The following is a 14667-nucleotide window of genomic DNA, read 5'->3' as shown; positions in this document are numbered from 1 at the left end:
CTTATTTTCTCTCTCCTCATATTTCTTCAAAAGGTTTATGTGGTAAGCACCTACTCTGTCGCCTATCTTCACTTTATAATCAAATTTGTTTACAACTTCAGCTACTTCAAATGGACCCTTCCACTGCAACATGAGTTTGTTGTGAGATGTACGCATGAGGACTAAAACTTTGTCTCCTTGCTCGAGACTTCGTCCTCTTGCCTTTTTGTCATAATGATGTTTGTATTCTACTTGTGCATTGCTGATGCTCTCCCTTGCAATTCTGCACGTTTCTTCTAGTCTGTTCCGTAGATCTAGCACGTATTCATACGTGTTCCTTGTTTCGGGAACTTCGCTTTCTGTCCAAAGTTCCTTCAGTGCCTGCATTGGACCTTTCACTGTTCTACCATATAACAATTCAAATGGGGATAATCCTGTACTGGCTTGTGGGACTTCCCTGTATGCGGATAATACAGCAGATATATATCGATTCCAGTCTTTGGGTCTCTCTTGGCACATTTTCTTTAGCATACTTTTGAGAATTCCATTCATTCTCTCACAAAGGCCGTTACATTTCGGGTTGCAAGGTGTCGTAAACATCTGTTTAAGGGACACGAGCCTGCATACTTCTTCCATAAGTTTCGACGTAAATTGGCTACCTCTGTCACTTAAGATTTCAGAAGGAAACCCTACTCTAGAGAATATGTCTAGCAATGCTTCTGCAACATTTCTGTCTCTATTCTTGGCAAAGCAACTGCTTCAGGGTAACGTGTAGCATAATCAACTAGTGTCAAGATGTAACGGTTTCCTTTTTCTGAAACAGGCGAAATTGGCACAATCAAATCAACAGCAACCCGTTGAAATGGAGCATCGATGATTGGCATCTCACCAAGAGGTACCTTCTGAACTTTGCCCTTCGGTACTGTTTTCCGGCAAATATCGCATGAACGACAAAACCTTGTGACGTCGCTTGATATTCCTGGCCAATGAAAGCTTGACTGTATTCTGTCCACAGTCTTGCGAACTGAAAGATGTCCACCCACTATAGAGTCATGTGCTAAAGTCATAACACGCTTCTGGTATATCTTCGGGACCACTATCTGCTTGGTTTCTACTTTCTTATCGCCCCTCACTGTCTCAAAGATCCTGTTCAATACGTCTTTGCTGATCTCGTATCTGTACTTATTGCCTACTAGTAACTACTGGAACTGAATTCCCATTAGCTAGATTGAGCTTCCCCTTTTCTATGCAACCTTCGTATGAGCTTTGCGGAGGAAGTGACATGCACATGCCCGATCTTTTCTCATTACCTGGTCTACCATCACGCTTATTTTCTGTCGGCCCCATGCGCCAATTCTTTGGTGACAGATCACGCCTATCGCGGTAACTACCACCCTTTTGACCTCTCTACATCATCCCAGCTGCACCATAACGTTTTCTGTTTTGATCACGGCAATCTTTCGCAATGTGACCATCTCTTTTGCAAATGAAACATGTGACTTTCTTATGCACTGCCTTATCATAGGACCGGCGCTTTGGGCTTGGCGACTGAACTGGGTGTGATGGTTATTATTAGATTTAGGATTCTTACTGTACGTAATCGTACCGCCATGAGCTTCTATATACTGCTTGCCAGAGTAATGACGTCATTGCGGCTTTTAGGTTTCCTTTCTTTAAGGAAAAGCGCTAAGTCTGGTGAACAGGTTCTAGTAAACTGCTCTCTAAAACTTAAGTCTTTCAACTTGTCGTAAGTATCCGTGGCCTCCGCCATTTCCGTCCATCTGCTGAAGTATCTATCAAGACGAGCCATGAATTGAAATACCGTCTCCCCTTGCTCTGGTTTACCTTCTCTAAATTTAGACCGAAAACCTTCTTCCGTAAGCTGGTATCTCTTAAGAACGGCTGTTTTTAATGCCTGATAGTCGGACGCTTGTTCCGGGGGCATACTAGTGTACACTTCAAGACCCTTCCCGGTTAACATAGAACTCAAGCTTATGGCCCAAGTATCTTCTTTCCACTCTTGGCTACGTGCCAATTTTTCAAACCGTTCAAGATAAACATCCATGTCGTCTTTATTCTCTTCAAATTTTGGAAGCTTTGGTCTAAGACCTCTGCTATGCGGTGCCTCAACAGAAAGCTTGATATCGTCTGACGCCCAAGCTTCAATTTTCAGTCGCATAAGTTCAATTTCTTGCTCTCTGAGTTTGAGCTCTATATGCTTCTGCTTCTCGGCCTCATCTGCCATGTACTTGCATTTTTCAAGCTCGAATAACGTTTCCTTTCCTCTGTTTCAGCATCTATGCGCCGACGTTCCTGGTCGCGCCGTTCCCTACGTTCATCCCTCTCAATACACTCGGCTTCTTTCTTCTGCACGTATTCAAGTAAGGCATCTTCCTTTAAGCCTAATCTGTCGCCCAATGAAACCCATTTATCATAATCCATCATTGAAATTTCAGTATTCAATTAATACCATTCAAGTGAAAAACACTATGTTGAACGCCGTTTGAACATTTTTTCAGTACTTCAAAACACCGTTAAATAACACAATATTTTACCATGCATTCAAACAATATAAATTTGGTAAAGATCCCGGACGAGCCCCCAGTTTGTCAGGCTTTGATGGTGGCCGGTGCGAGGCGTTACCAACGGTTAGGGAGGTAGTGTGCACCGCCTGACTATGGCTAATCTTTACCTTGGAAACTAACACTTAATTGTTTCCCTATATATTTTCTTGTGTGTATTTTTTTTGTAATTTTTCTGTATATTTTTCCCTGTATATACACTACATTCTTAAGCATGGTGACGTACTATTCACACCTAGATCAAACACACACCACAAACATTCTGTCTACAAGTATAACTAAATTTGCACCGCTTTTCGTCAAACTTTATCACATGTACGGAGGTATATGATATACAAAATATCGCAAGTATTTCAATACTTATGCTCGGCCAGCACAAGCTTCAACCAACAACAATTCAAAACCAAACAATTAATCTGTAAAACTCAGAGCAAAAATATATTCGAACGATACAGCACCAAACTGCAGAAAATCAATTTATACACCTCTAAAACTCAAAAGAACCCATCAACACACAAATTCAAACAACCAACCAAATCATAAACTTCAAATTCACAAAAGAACCAACAATTCCAACCGTCAACAACCAAGTATTAACTTCAAAACAAAACCACAATTAAACAACCAAACTACCAAAATATTCGCTGAACAAATCAACAATTATGTACAATAAAATGTACGCCACCAATCTCCAACAAATAAATCAAGACACAAATCTTTCCTTCAAAATTCGAGCCACCAATTGACTCTAAACAACGTTAAAAATACTGTATGTATAACATGCGTCTTTCTCTCGCTAAAGCGCGACTCTCATAAAATTGTGTAAAATTCCATGTACCTGTCAACACCTAATTATTTTGCCCACTCTCTCTCTATATACTGCAGTGATTATTTTATCAACTAGGTTTAACAAGCCGTACAATATAGCGTATAGATAAACTTGTTTTAAGCTAGTATAAATCAACTTATGGTTTAACGCCGTTTTGCTACAAGCAACAACGAATTATTCTGACACTGTACATTAGAAGCAAATATCGAATTTTGATGAATATTTCTACTAAAGGACGAGCATTCGATATCTTTAAGTAACAGTATTTATCACAGTTTAAAATAACAAATAATATAATATGTTTTAGAATGACAACAGATCACTACAAATTATTATTATTATTATACCAGATTTATATAGCGCCCTTTTCATGATAAACACGTTCAAAGGCGCTTTACATATAGCAAACGCAGCCACACAGGGCGCGAAATTCAGTCTACTAGTCAATTTAAGTTTTTTTCCCGAAACTGACTATAACAAACATCAACTTTTCATTTTTTTAACAAGTTGTTCTTTCTAACATGGCGACTCGGATATAATAATGTCACAACCGTCATCTAACCATTTCACAATCAGAAAACATATTTGTTACCAGGACAAATACCTAGTCTTGCTAATCATATGATTTTGTTTCTTGGTAGTTAAGACATGTACAATGTAATAAATACCAGTATATTTAGAAAATCATTCGGCATTAAGTTTGTATTGAAGGTATTCAACAAAAACATAAAATTTCCCTTGCATATACTGACTGTACAAAATGTACCGAGCAAACCAAACCTGTCAAATAATAATGGTGTAACTGAGTATGCACGGGGTGTCTGCTCTTTTTCATATGGTTTAGGTCAGATAGATTAACTCAAAGGCAATCTAAGACGAACCAATTCGTTGTATACCCAGTAAGTAGAAACCGCTTTATGTTTATACTCTAATTCAGATTTTTTATAATTGGTTCTTTGGCGCTGCAATTATTACACTTGGTTGCAGTTTATGCTTCTATATGGAGCTTTATAGATTTCAATGATACTCATAAAATTTCGCGTGCAGGCTGATCTTGGTCTGCACTGTTTGCTATTCAGTCAGTAAATTTTCAGTGAACACCCTTTTGAATAATAATTGGTATTGCCCAACTCGAATGATTAAGCCGTCCATTTTGAAAATTTAGCAGGCTAAGGTTTAAGTAATTAACTTATGTCAGCATATCATCATGTTTTGGTGAATCACAAGCAGACAAATTGATACTCAGTCAATATTTTGATTTCACTGTCAAGTATCAAATAGACAGCTTTCCTCTTTATTGTATGAAAAAGGAAGCGATTGACATTTTCATTGCAAAAGCATTTTACGACATGGCACTGGAACATGTTGCGTAATATCTATCTATCGGTTAAAACTGCTCTAGAGAAGCACATATCAATGTCTTATGACAAGTGCATTTCAAGAATATATAAAAAAATGAATGGTTTTAAGATTATGTCTAGACTTATATCTTGTTGGTACATTTGAATTTATGAGACCTTATCTGCTTTGGCACTTGACTTACACTAGTAGTGTTAAAAGACCTATGATCTGAGAAGTTAATTCCTTATATCATTACTTGCACCGCTAGACAAGAAATTTTCATTTGGGAGGCAGATACGTTTGTGCCGACAAAGATTTGTTACGTAATAAGATTTATTTTAATTAACTGTTGGGTGGTAATCAAGTTCTTGTTTGTAGTAACGGGTTGCACCTAATTCAAATGCAAATGCAAGACATAATGCAAATTCTATTAATTTTGAATAGGAGAACCGTATACATGTAACTAATAATTTGAAGTAGCAGGAAGAACCAGTCACAACATAATGTCATGTGTTCATATTTCATGTAATGGAATATTGTTTTTCACATGGAAAGGAAAGACATGATTTACTCGGTCTGAAATATTTGTCTATTTTAAACAAAGGTTCAAAATTCCCTACTTTCCACACTTTTTTAAACATAACGCATAAGATTAACCACTTTAGATGAGATCGCCACCGGCGGTACGATCACTTTACGGGTTTTGGGGACAAATAGACTCATCGTTAATCTCATTTATACCTTACAACGTTTTAATTTGTCAGGAAATCATAACATAATACATAACATTTTTACACCGAAGAGCATCGTAATAATGCTTTTATTGTTTATTTTCCTCTCACATATTACATTTTCTAAAGCGTAAATCACGCAATGAAATACTGTTTATTTTATATCATACTCATACACTATCAACTGAAATGACACTGATTTATCAAGTTTGATTTTCACCGACTTAAAACATTTAAATTTTCCTCTGAAGTTATGCACCTAGTGCGACAAATCAAAAATTAATTACGTTTGTACATTTTAGGTCTGAACGTATATTGAACAAAAAACATAACAAGTACAGAACAGGGTTACACACCTTAGAAAAATATTATTATCATTAGACTAGAAGCTCAAACCTGTCTACAGTTCTAAACCTAGAGAACCCTACTGATTTTGAGGTCGGTTGAATAAAGGTCAAGGTCATGCAGACCTTTAGCTGAAAATCGATTTCCGATGACTGAAGAAAGAATATTTGCCTGTGGTCGGTACATGATCCCTATTTGTTTTGCGGGTCAGTGGATCAAAACGGTTTTTTGCTCAATAACTAAAGAACACTTTGGCAATCAGTACACAAACTTCATATTGCCTGTGGTCTGTAATTGAACATTATCATATTCAGTGTCAGTAGATCAAAGGTCAAAGTCTGACCGGAAACAGTTTCTGCAAAATAACTGATGAGACCATTGGCCTATTTCACAGGATAGTAGTGTGTTGTGAGTAGATTATATGTAGTGTTCTGAGGTCAACAGGTAAACGGTTCAGGTCAGAGTGGTCTCGAGACTGAAAATACATTGCGCTTAACTTCTGAAAAGCATCTTTGACTTCGTCAAACTTGACATAATAATTGCCTGTTGTCAGTAGATGGCCTCTTATATTTTTGGGTTAGTAGAAGACTAAGTAGGTCTAATGTTTAGGCTACAATGACCTATAGTAACAATGACAACAGTTTCAGCTAAATACCTGAAGAACTAATTGGCCTACATACCACAAACTTCAAAGGATAATTCCGTATGGATATTAGTCTGTAAATTGGTCAGGCTATAACAGAGGAAATCTTGTTTTACAAAAGGGTTCTAATTTTCGTCTGAAACATCATACTTTCTTCTTTTTTTATCTATTATAAACAGGTTCAGTTCAACCAGCGTCTTACGTCAACGTCAAAGTGTTATTGTACATATGTTGAAATATAAAAAACTAACCCGGCGTTATTTTAATCTTATGACCCGTCGTGATAAATCAAGTAATGAATACATTAGGTTAAAGACAAATATTAAACGAAAGCTTAACCATAGAATATTGGTAAAAGTCTAAGAGGAAAAGCCCCATTTATAGAAAGCAGCCGCCCATATCTCTCCACATCCACATTGCAATGACTGTGACTGTGTACATGATATTAATACAGAAATAAGACATAGATACATATATAGAGAGAGAAGTAACACAGCAGTGCACCACCTTTAAAACGGTCAGTGGCAAACAGTCTGTAAGTTTTCAGGTCCTACACCTCACCCTGTAACCCCTGTACTATGCTCCAATATTACAAGACAGTTTAAACAAAATCATTGCCCACCTTGAAATCCCTTACATGCGTAAAAGTAACCACAAATTAAGAACGCCTTGTAAAACATAAATATGCTCATATAAAGATACATTAGTTAAACTTGTGGATAAAACACAATTAAGAGCACGAAGAGGCAGGACAAGAGGCAGTTATCAAACCAATCCATTTAACATTATTTTCCAGAATAAAGTATATTTCCAAATTTCATTTTGCGTACAAACTATCGTCGTAAGCTTAGCGTATTGTTACATATATGTTTTGCGTAAAACCGGACGAAAATCAAATCAATACAATTACTATTCGTCTTTGTTTCTTGTAGTACTTTTTTGCATTCAAAATTTCATTTTACGACTTATCATAAAGAAACAAAACCGGAATTATTACGTTGCTTTAATGTCTTTGAAACGTCATAACGTATTTCCTGGTTACCGGAGTTCCTGTGCTTTGATATACGCTAATTTACGAAAAAAGGGCTGCAAGGAAGTCATCTGTTTGATTCTATTTTTACTGTCATTTGCTGAATATAGCACGATGAAGATTCTATCACTGGTTGTAGGTGCAAATGGAAAAATTCGGCTCTCTAGTAACTGTTTACGAGGTAAGTCAGTGGAGCCTCATTACCGTCCAAACAGTTATCATCCAGCCAAATATTTCCATCTGCATTACAACCAGTGAAAGAGTCTAATAGTCTTGCCCTTGAATAAAACCTTTGAATGTTATAACATTTTACTATTCTTATTACATATTTTGTTCTTGCAGGGAATGTAATTATACACATGGGTTAATGACTGTTTAGTCGTATTTGTATTTTCTTGATTTTACGAAAAGATATAAATCATATTACGGATCAATTGAGATGTTCGAAGATTGTTTTTGCATACGGCCCCATGTTGTTATCTCGGACGAACTAGTCTTTATTTTACATTAATCTGTCTTGCAAAATCATTGTTAAAAATTCATGCAGAAGTATCAATCAATTTTCCTTTGCAAACATTTGAGATGGAAAAGTTATTTACCAGACGCGGACCGAAACAGTTTTTGGTTGAGCGTCTTCATATGAAATTGAGGAAATATATATTTTTACTGATGTATTTATGCTTCAGGAAAGCTATTAACCTTATACTTTCTGCTCAAATAATAATAAACCCAAATGCATAATACAATTTTTATGCCTCCACTTTAAACTGCAGCAAAACGATGTGTTTTTTTCCGTAAGTATTTAATGTGTATTCCTTTCGCAGCTTTGGCAACAACAGCATTTGATCACTAAAAAGACAAATTCTAGACTTCTCCGCCGCCGAAAACTGCTTATGGTTGTAATTCCCGAAATGTGTGCAAGACTGATGCATTTTAAAATTGTAAAAGATGGGACATTACTCTAACCACCTAACGCATTAACAGACGCCTGGAAGTATATACAATAAATATTCTGTCAAAAATATTATGAACTGTGTCTTCTTCAAAGCTCATGTGATGTTTATGTATTAACTTCTTGTATAGGGAAAAGACTTGCAACACGTGCACATATTGACGTCATATTATATAACCGTTTTTTTACTTACAATGTCTTTAAAGGTGTTTCAGTCATATTAACGGTAGGTAAGAAAACATATCTAACATGTCAGCCAGAGTGAGGCAGGTGTTTTCCCAACATCCGGGACAGCGTGGATATAAACCTCGCAAGTGTTCGGTTTTTCCATCCCATCCTATTTTGGTTTGGGAAATCCTGATTTTAGCAGGCAGTCAAGTAACATCTTTATAAATCATCTATGCATTCAAAACGTAAATGAACATTTCAAATGTATCGTCAACTTGTTATAAAGTTTAAAGACTACATAAACAGGATACAGTTAAATTACAAAGATTATATCCACTGTTTGATTCTTCATGTGATATATATGCCTAAGAACAAACTGATAAAGGTAATAAATACTACTTTTTTGTTGCTCTCTTATGTCTATGTCCATATATTGCTTAGCTGTATTTAACATTCATCAAAATAGTGAATAGTATTTACAATTGACTGATACTTGTAAAATATATTTATACAATTTTAGATTATTTGTGCTCATGCAGCTGTGCTGTAAACCAATCAGTTTTTCAATAGAATTTCTAGATCCTGTGAAAATAACCATCCTTTTTTGACATGGACGTTAATGATCTCCTTTCACATTGTCTATATAATATTGCGTGATTACAGTATGAGGCTGTCCAATTTACCTTGTTTGTTTATAGCAATATCGTCGAATTGATCACTAGTGTTTGCAGCATTTCGACAATACTCTGGCAAAATTACTTTATCATGATTTGCGCATAGTCTTGACATTCTGAATCACAATTGTGAAATTTCTATTTATTGACAATAAGGCATTACATTCACTACATGTTAGTACATGTTACAAATAAGTGGAAGAATGCCATCAAAAACGTACTTGTGTAGCTTACAGATGAAAATATATGTGAACTCATTAATGGCAATTCTTTAAATACATATTTATATACAGGTAATTGTACAGGATACAAGAATCTTTATTTTACGTTGGATATAATGTAACAAAAACATTAGCTCATGAGCTATTTCCCGACAAACATTAACAAAAATTAAGCGTCTAAAAGGAAAGATAAGCGAAAATGTAGGCATATTAAAACATAAATTACATTGCAGCGGTTAAGAATGGCATGGTTTCATGATTAAAACAAGCTTACATACATAGTTCATATAAGCACAAACCTGTAACAAAGTAAACAAGTAAAAGGGAAATGACGTACATATAATACATTACATAGTGAGTTTATTGCATAGAAGGTGCTAATCTTGGTAACAACTATAATATATAAGACAAAAAGGCAAAGGGAAAGGCATTTTTCAAGATTTAATGAATGCTAGTAGCATACTGAAATTGTGTTCGTACCAGAAAACAACTGTGTGTTGGTTTATATGTGAGTGATTATGTGCTATCTTTTAAGATATACAGATTTTGTTTGAGAATCATTTCCGATCTGTTATGTTGCTGATGCAATTTAAAAACCATGAACTAACACAGTGATAGTACATAACCTTCATCGTATTAATAACCACATTTCATATATATAGAGAGAGAGAGAGAGAGAGAGAGAGAGAGAGAGAGAGAGAGAGAGAGAGAGAGAGAGAGAGAGAGAGAGGATACTACAAAATTATGTGTCTTGTAAGTGTCTTTTCATACTGATTGTTTCAAACAGTCTGAACAAAATATTAAAATGCGAGTCTCTACTGCTAATTTTATCCTTTTTCTTATTATTCAACGAGTTTAGAAAAGTCAATTAGGAACGACACAAATGTAATATTATTTTTACCACATGCTCGCTGTGTCTGCCGAAAAATCAAAATTCTTTCCTTCTTTTTTCTCATTAGAGACTGAGTCAATTTACTTACGTCTTCTACTCTTGAAACAACGCCACATTAAAATGTTACTACTCTAGTGTAATACCAAAATTATGTAATGGCTTTATTACACTCCCATGACGTCAAACATGTGATAAAGATATCTACTAAATAGCACATTTGATTAAGACTTCGGTTTCATAAACAAACACTCATCAATTATTTGCTGTTTCTACTTTACGTCATCTTTATCTATTCAACAAAACATCAGTGTTTGCATCTTTCATTTGGACACATCTGGAAAAAATGAAAATGAAAAGTATATGAAATATTTTTGCACATTATAGTAAAATTGTCTTGCAAGTATGGTATGTTTCCTGACAGGAGGGTACTACAACTGACGAAAACAATGGGTATGTAAGGGAAATATATTATATATTGGGATTGAATGTAAGAAGCTTTTCTTCTGAAAATTATTTGAATAAAATTATTTTGCAATAAGAAATCAGGAATACAAGAATTCTTTACTTTTGACTTAGGAAAATACAATGTCATCGTGAAGGGAAAGAGAATGACCTGCATGTTTTACAATTGTAATTCAGCGAAACAATGAAAGGTACTTTTGAAATGGAAGTGAAGTGGCAACGACAAATCATTTGACAGTACTGGGATTCGGTGTTGTAATACTGTTTGCTCATTTGAGCTCATGAATCCGTTCAGTATTTATGTAACAGCATTCCCCTTACGTCCTTGACAGTGAGCGTAAGGGGTAATGTACATTTCATTACCTGTTATGAACAGACTTGATCAAGTAGCAAGGTAGTACGTATACCGGTACAATAGGAATACCCATGTTCCCAGAAAGCACACTCGCTCCAACCCTTAAACCAACCGCCGCCTAAAGCAAACAATATTTACAACAGCGAGAGTATTTATAACAAATACACAACAAGGAAAGATGTTACATTCAAATACTCATTATAGCGGAATAAGAATGCAGTTTCCCATTTCTTTCATCCTGTACCTGTACTGCAAATTTCAACAATTCTATAAAAAGCTGATGATGTGAAATGTGTTTACAAACAAACTGAAAAAAAAAACAACGAAGTTTGTAAAAGAACAATTTCCAGTACAATTTTTTGCAATATAATGTGTATGCATACATTGTTGTGTTAATGACAGCGCATTAACTTTCATAAATTATACATTTGTAAGAGTAAGTACAATACAACATTTATTCAACTTGAAAAAAATCTTACAAATGTATTATGAAAGTTAATGCACTTTCATTAACATGCCAATGTATGCATTATTTTAGTGGTATATGATATCTGTCCCAGACGGGATTTTGCTTCTTTTTATCAGTCTGAGTTTGCAACAAAATAAAGAATAAAGAAATTTATTTAGGAATACGTACATTGCAAGTATGCATCGATTTTAAGTCCGTATTCGTGTTCAAATTATCTAATTTAACACGCGATTCAGGCGGGAATAACAAACGCAAATGTCACTCAAATCACCCAGACACGTTTACTACGGTTGAAGTAATTGTCAAAATTACTATCTTTAACTTACAACAATAGAAAAGTACTACAGAAATGATGTATTTGAATGCATTTATTCAGTTGTAATTCTTATGAATATGATGATTATGATGGACAATAAAAAGGTTTTAATATTTTGTATTCTGTCAGATCATGGAATTCATTCAAGGTATCTGGATAATAGTGTTCCGCTTAAAGCAGTGCTAAGAGCCATGAGAGCTGTTGCACATCTTATTACCTTTCATGAACAGACTCAGTCAAACCAAGTATTCTATTACCTTGCCTGTTGGAGCTTTCTGCTTCCTAGGGATCTTTTTATGTATTTTCAAAATAACTGGACAAAACTACCGATGTTGTAGACAAAAGGTGTTTCTTTAATCACATTGGTCCGTTTTAGCATGTTTATACTTGTTTTAAAGGTCAAGATACGTGGCAATGTTCCTGCCCTAGACTTTACAATGGTTGACTATGTTAAACGCAATACATTTCACAATAACTGTACACTCAAATCATGAATCACTTTCCTATCTAAAATCCTCTGTAGAATCAGTCTTACATGTCGGGCAGCTGAAGTGTGTAAACTTTCCTCTGATTTAGTTGTGCATCTCCCTTGTTAAGTGAAATGCTAGAGCTTACCAAATAAAAATGCTGACTTCCATCGTATCACGGTCATACGTGGTTTTACCTATAATTATATATTTATTTTACGACATCTTCGTATTAAATAATACTTATTTTCCATTAAAATATAAGTTGCTGGATAGCAGCCAAATGTAATGATAATTATTATATTCCAGCATTTTATTTCAATAAGCTTGCAGCTGGGCTTCCTAATCATAAAACTTATTCAAGTATGTTTCAATGTTATGGCACTTTAATTATAATGTGGAAATAAAATATTCAATTATCATAGTAGTATATTTGTACTATGCTTTAAAGTAAAGGAGAAAATGTAAAATAAAAGAACAACACCAGTATATGAAATGAAGTAGTCTTTTCTTAGCATATCAAAATATATCATGTAAACATAAACATTCACAATATGAAATGTTTGTATCTTTGTTCGTCCACTTTTCATTGCTTGCTATTAAGTCTCGATGTTTAAACATATTAGTTTAATTGTACGTTCCTTTACTTTCCGTGAGTGGTGTTCAAAAATAACAAGAAAAAGCCTCTTATATCTTTATGTTTTGTCCTATTTTGCTAAACTACAGATCTCAGAACATGCCCAATAATTATTTATCGCCTCTAAGGCAACGTCAAAACCGTTATTAAATAGGCCCAACGTCATTATGACGCTGTCATTTGACACATTATTTTTTTTTTTTTTTTTGGTTGGGTTTAACGTCGCACCGACATTTTTTAGGTCATATGGCGACTTTCCATCTCTGATGGTGGATGAGGACCCCAGGTACCCCTCCGTGCATTATTTCATCACGAGCGGGCACCTGGGTAGAACCACTGGCCTTCCGTAAGCCAGCTGGATGGCTTCCTCACATGAAGAATTCAACGCCCCAAGTGAAGCTCGAACCCACATCGATGAGGGACAAGTGATTTGAAGTCAGGACACATAATTGATCAATAATTGATCAATAATCATGTTACTACCAGTGGTTTAATACTTCTTGCCATTAAATGCATTTTCCACTCCTTCCTACGAACAAATAGATACTTACTGGACTAGTTATATGATATTCTTGCCGTATATTGATGAAATGAGACTGATGCCAGTCTAAAAATGATAATGCAAGGGAATGTTTTGGCAAATGCAAATAAGAAAATGAGATAGAATAAGGCCTGATGAGGTCACATAACATTGCCATGGGGACTCGCATTTACTTGTAATTTATCAAAAAAATTGATTTTGAGATATGAACTGGGTATTCTCTAATCTATTCTCTAATCTACGTTCCATTACTGTTTTTATGATACATGAGGAACTGAGAGCACTTTTTCGGATATTTATTTAACACCCCTTGAAAATATAAAAATCACAAAAGTCAGAAAATTATATATTCACCTCGCATTAATGCACTGCCATCAGCAAACCTCCTAATCTAACAAAGAAGAGATGAGTGGGTTCAAGAAGTTACTATTAAACATACATAGAAATTAGTGTATTTAAAAAAAACGATTTAAGAGGCAACAACTTTTAAAAATGCAACCTGCCCTTTTCCAGAGTTATTGCCATCCTAACACGTATTATCAAAATTTAACTTTTTATAAAAAAACTGTAAATATACTAAGCTAAGTAGGCTACAAGTATAATATGTGTATATTTTTCACATGAATTTTCCCTAAATTAGATCTTAAAAATGAATATAACATGTGTGGGCAAAAGCTACGTAAGTATTAGTTATTTTTCTGAATATCTCCTACTAAATCTCAAACATATGTTTCACTTACTTTGCCGACTTTGATTTCTCAGTTTTTATTCATAAAAAGTGTAGAAAGTTAACTTACAACGTTTATTGTTATTAATGTTCTTCCACAATGAACCTATTTATATCTATATAAGTGTGTTTTTATTGTCAATATATTGCAAGGCAATGATATACCTGCAGCTGGTTTTTGCTTCGAGATAAATGTACAAGTGTGAAGGATATATCATAATAAACATTTAAGGTTGCCAAATTATTTTGAAATCAATGGCCCTGTTTTATGATTTATCAACGGTATAATATATATATGCAGTCGGA

The sequence above is a fragment of the Mercenaria mercenaria genome, chromosome 8 (assembly GCF_021730395.1).
Source record: "Mercenaria mercenaria strain notata chromosome 8, MADL_Memer_1, whole genome shotgun sequence".
In the NCBI taxonomy this organism is placed as follows: Eukaryota; Metazoa; Mollusca; class Bivalvia; order Venerida; family Veneridae; genus Mercenaria; species Mercenaria mercenaria.
The sequence above is the reverse complement of the archived record's forward strand: the minus strand, read 5'-3'. Positions refer to the sequence as shown.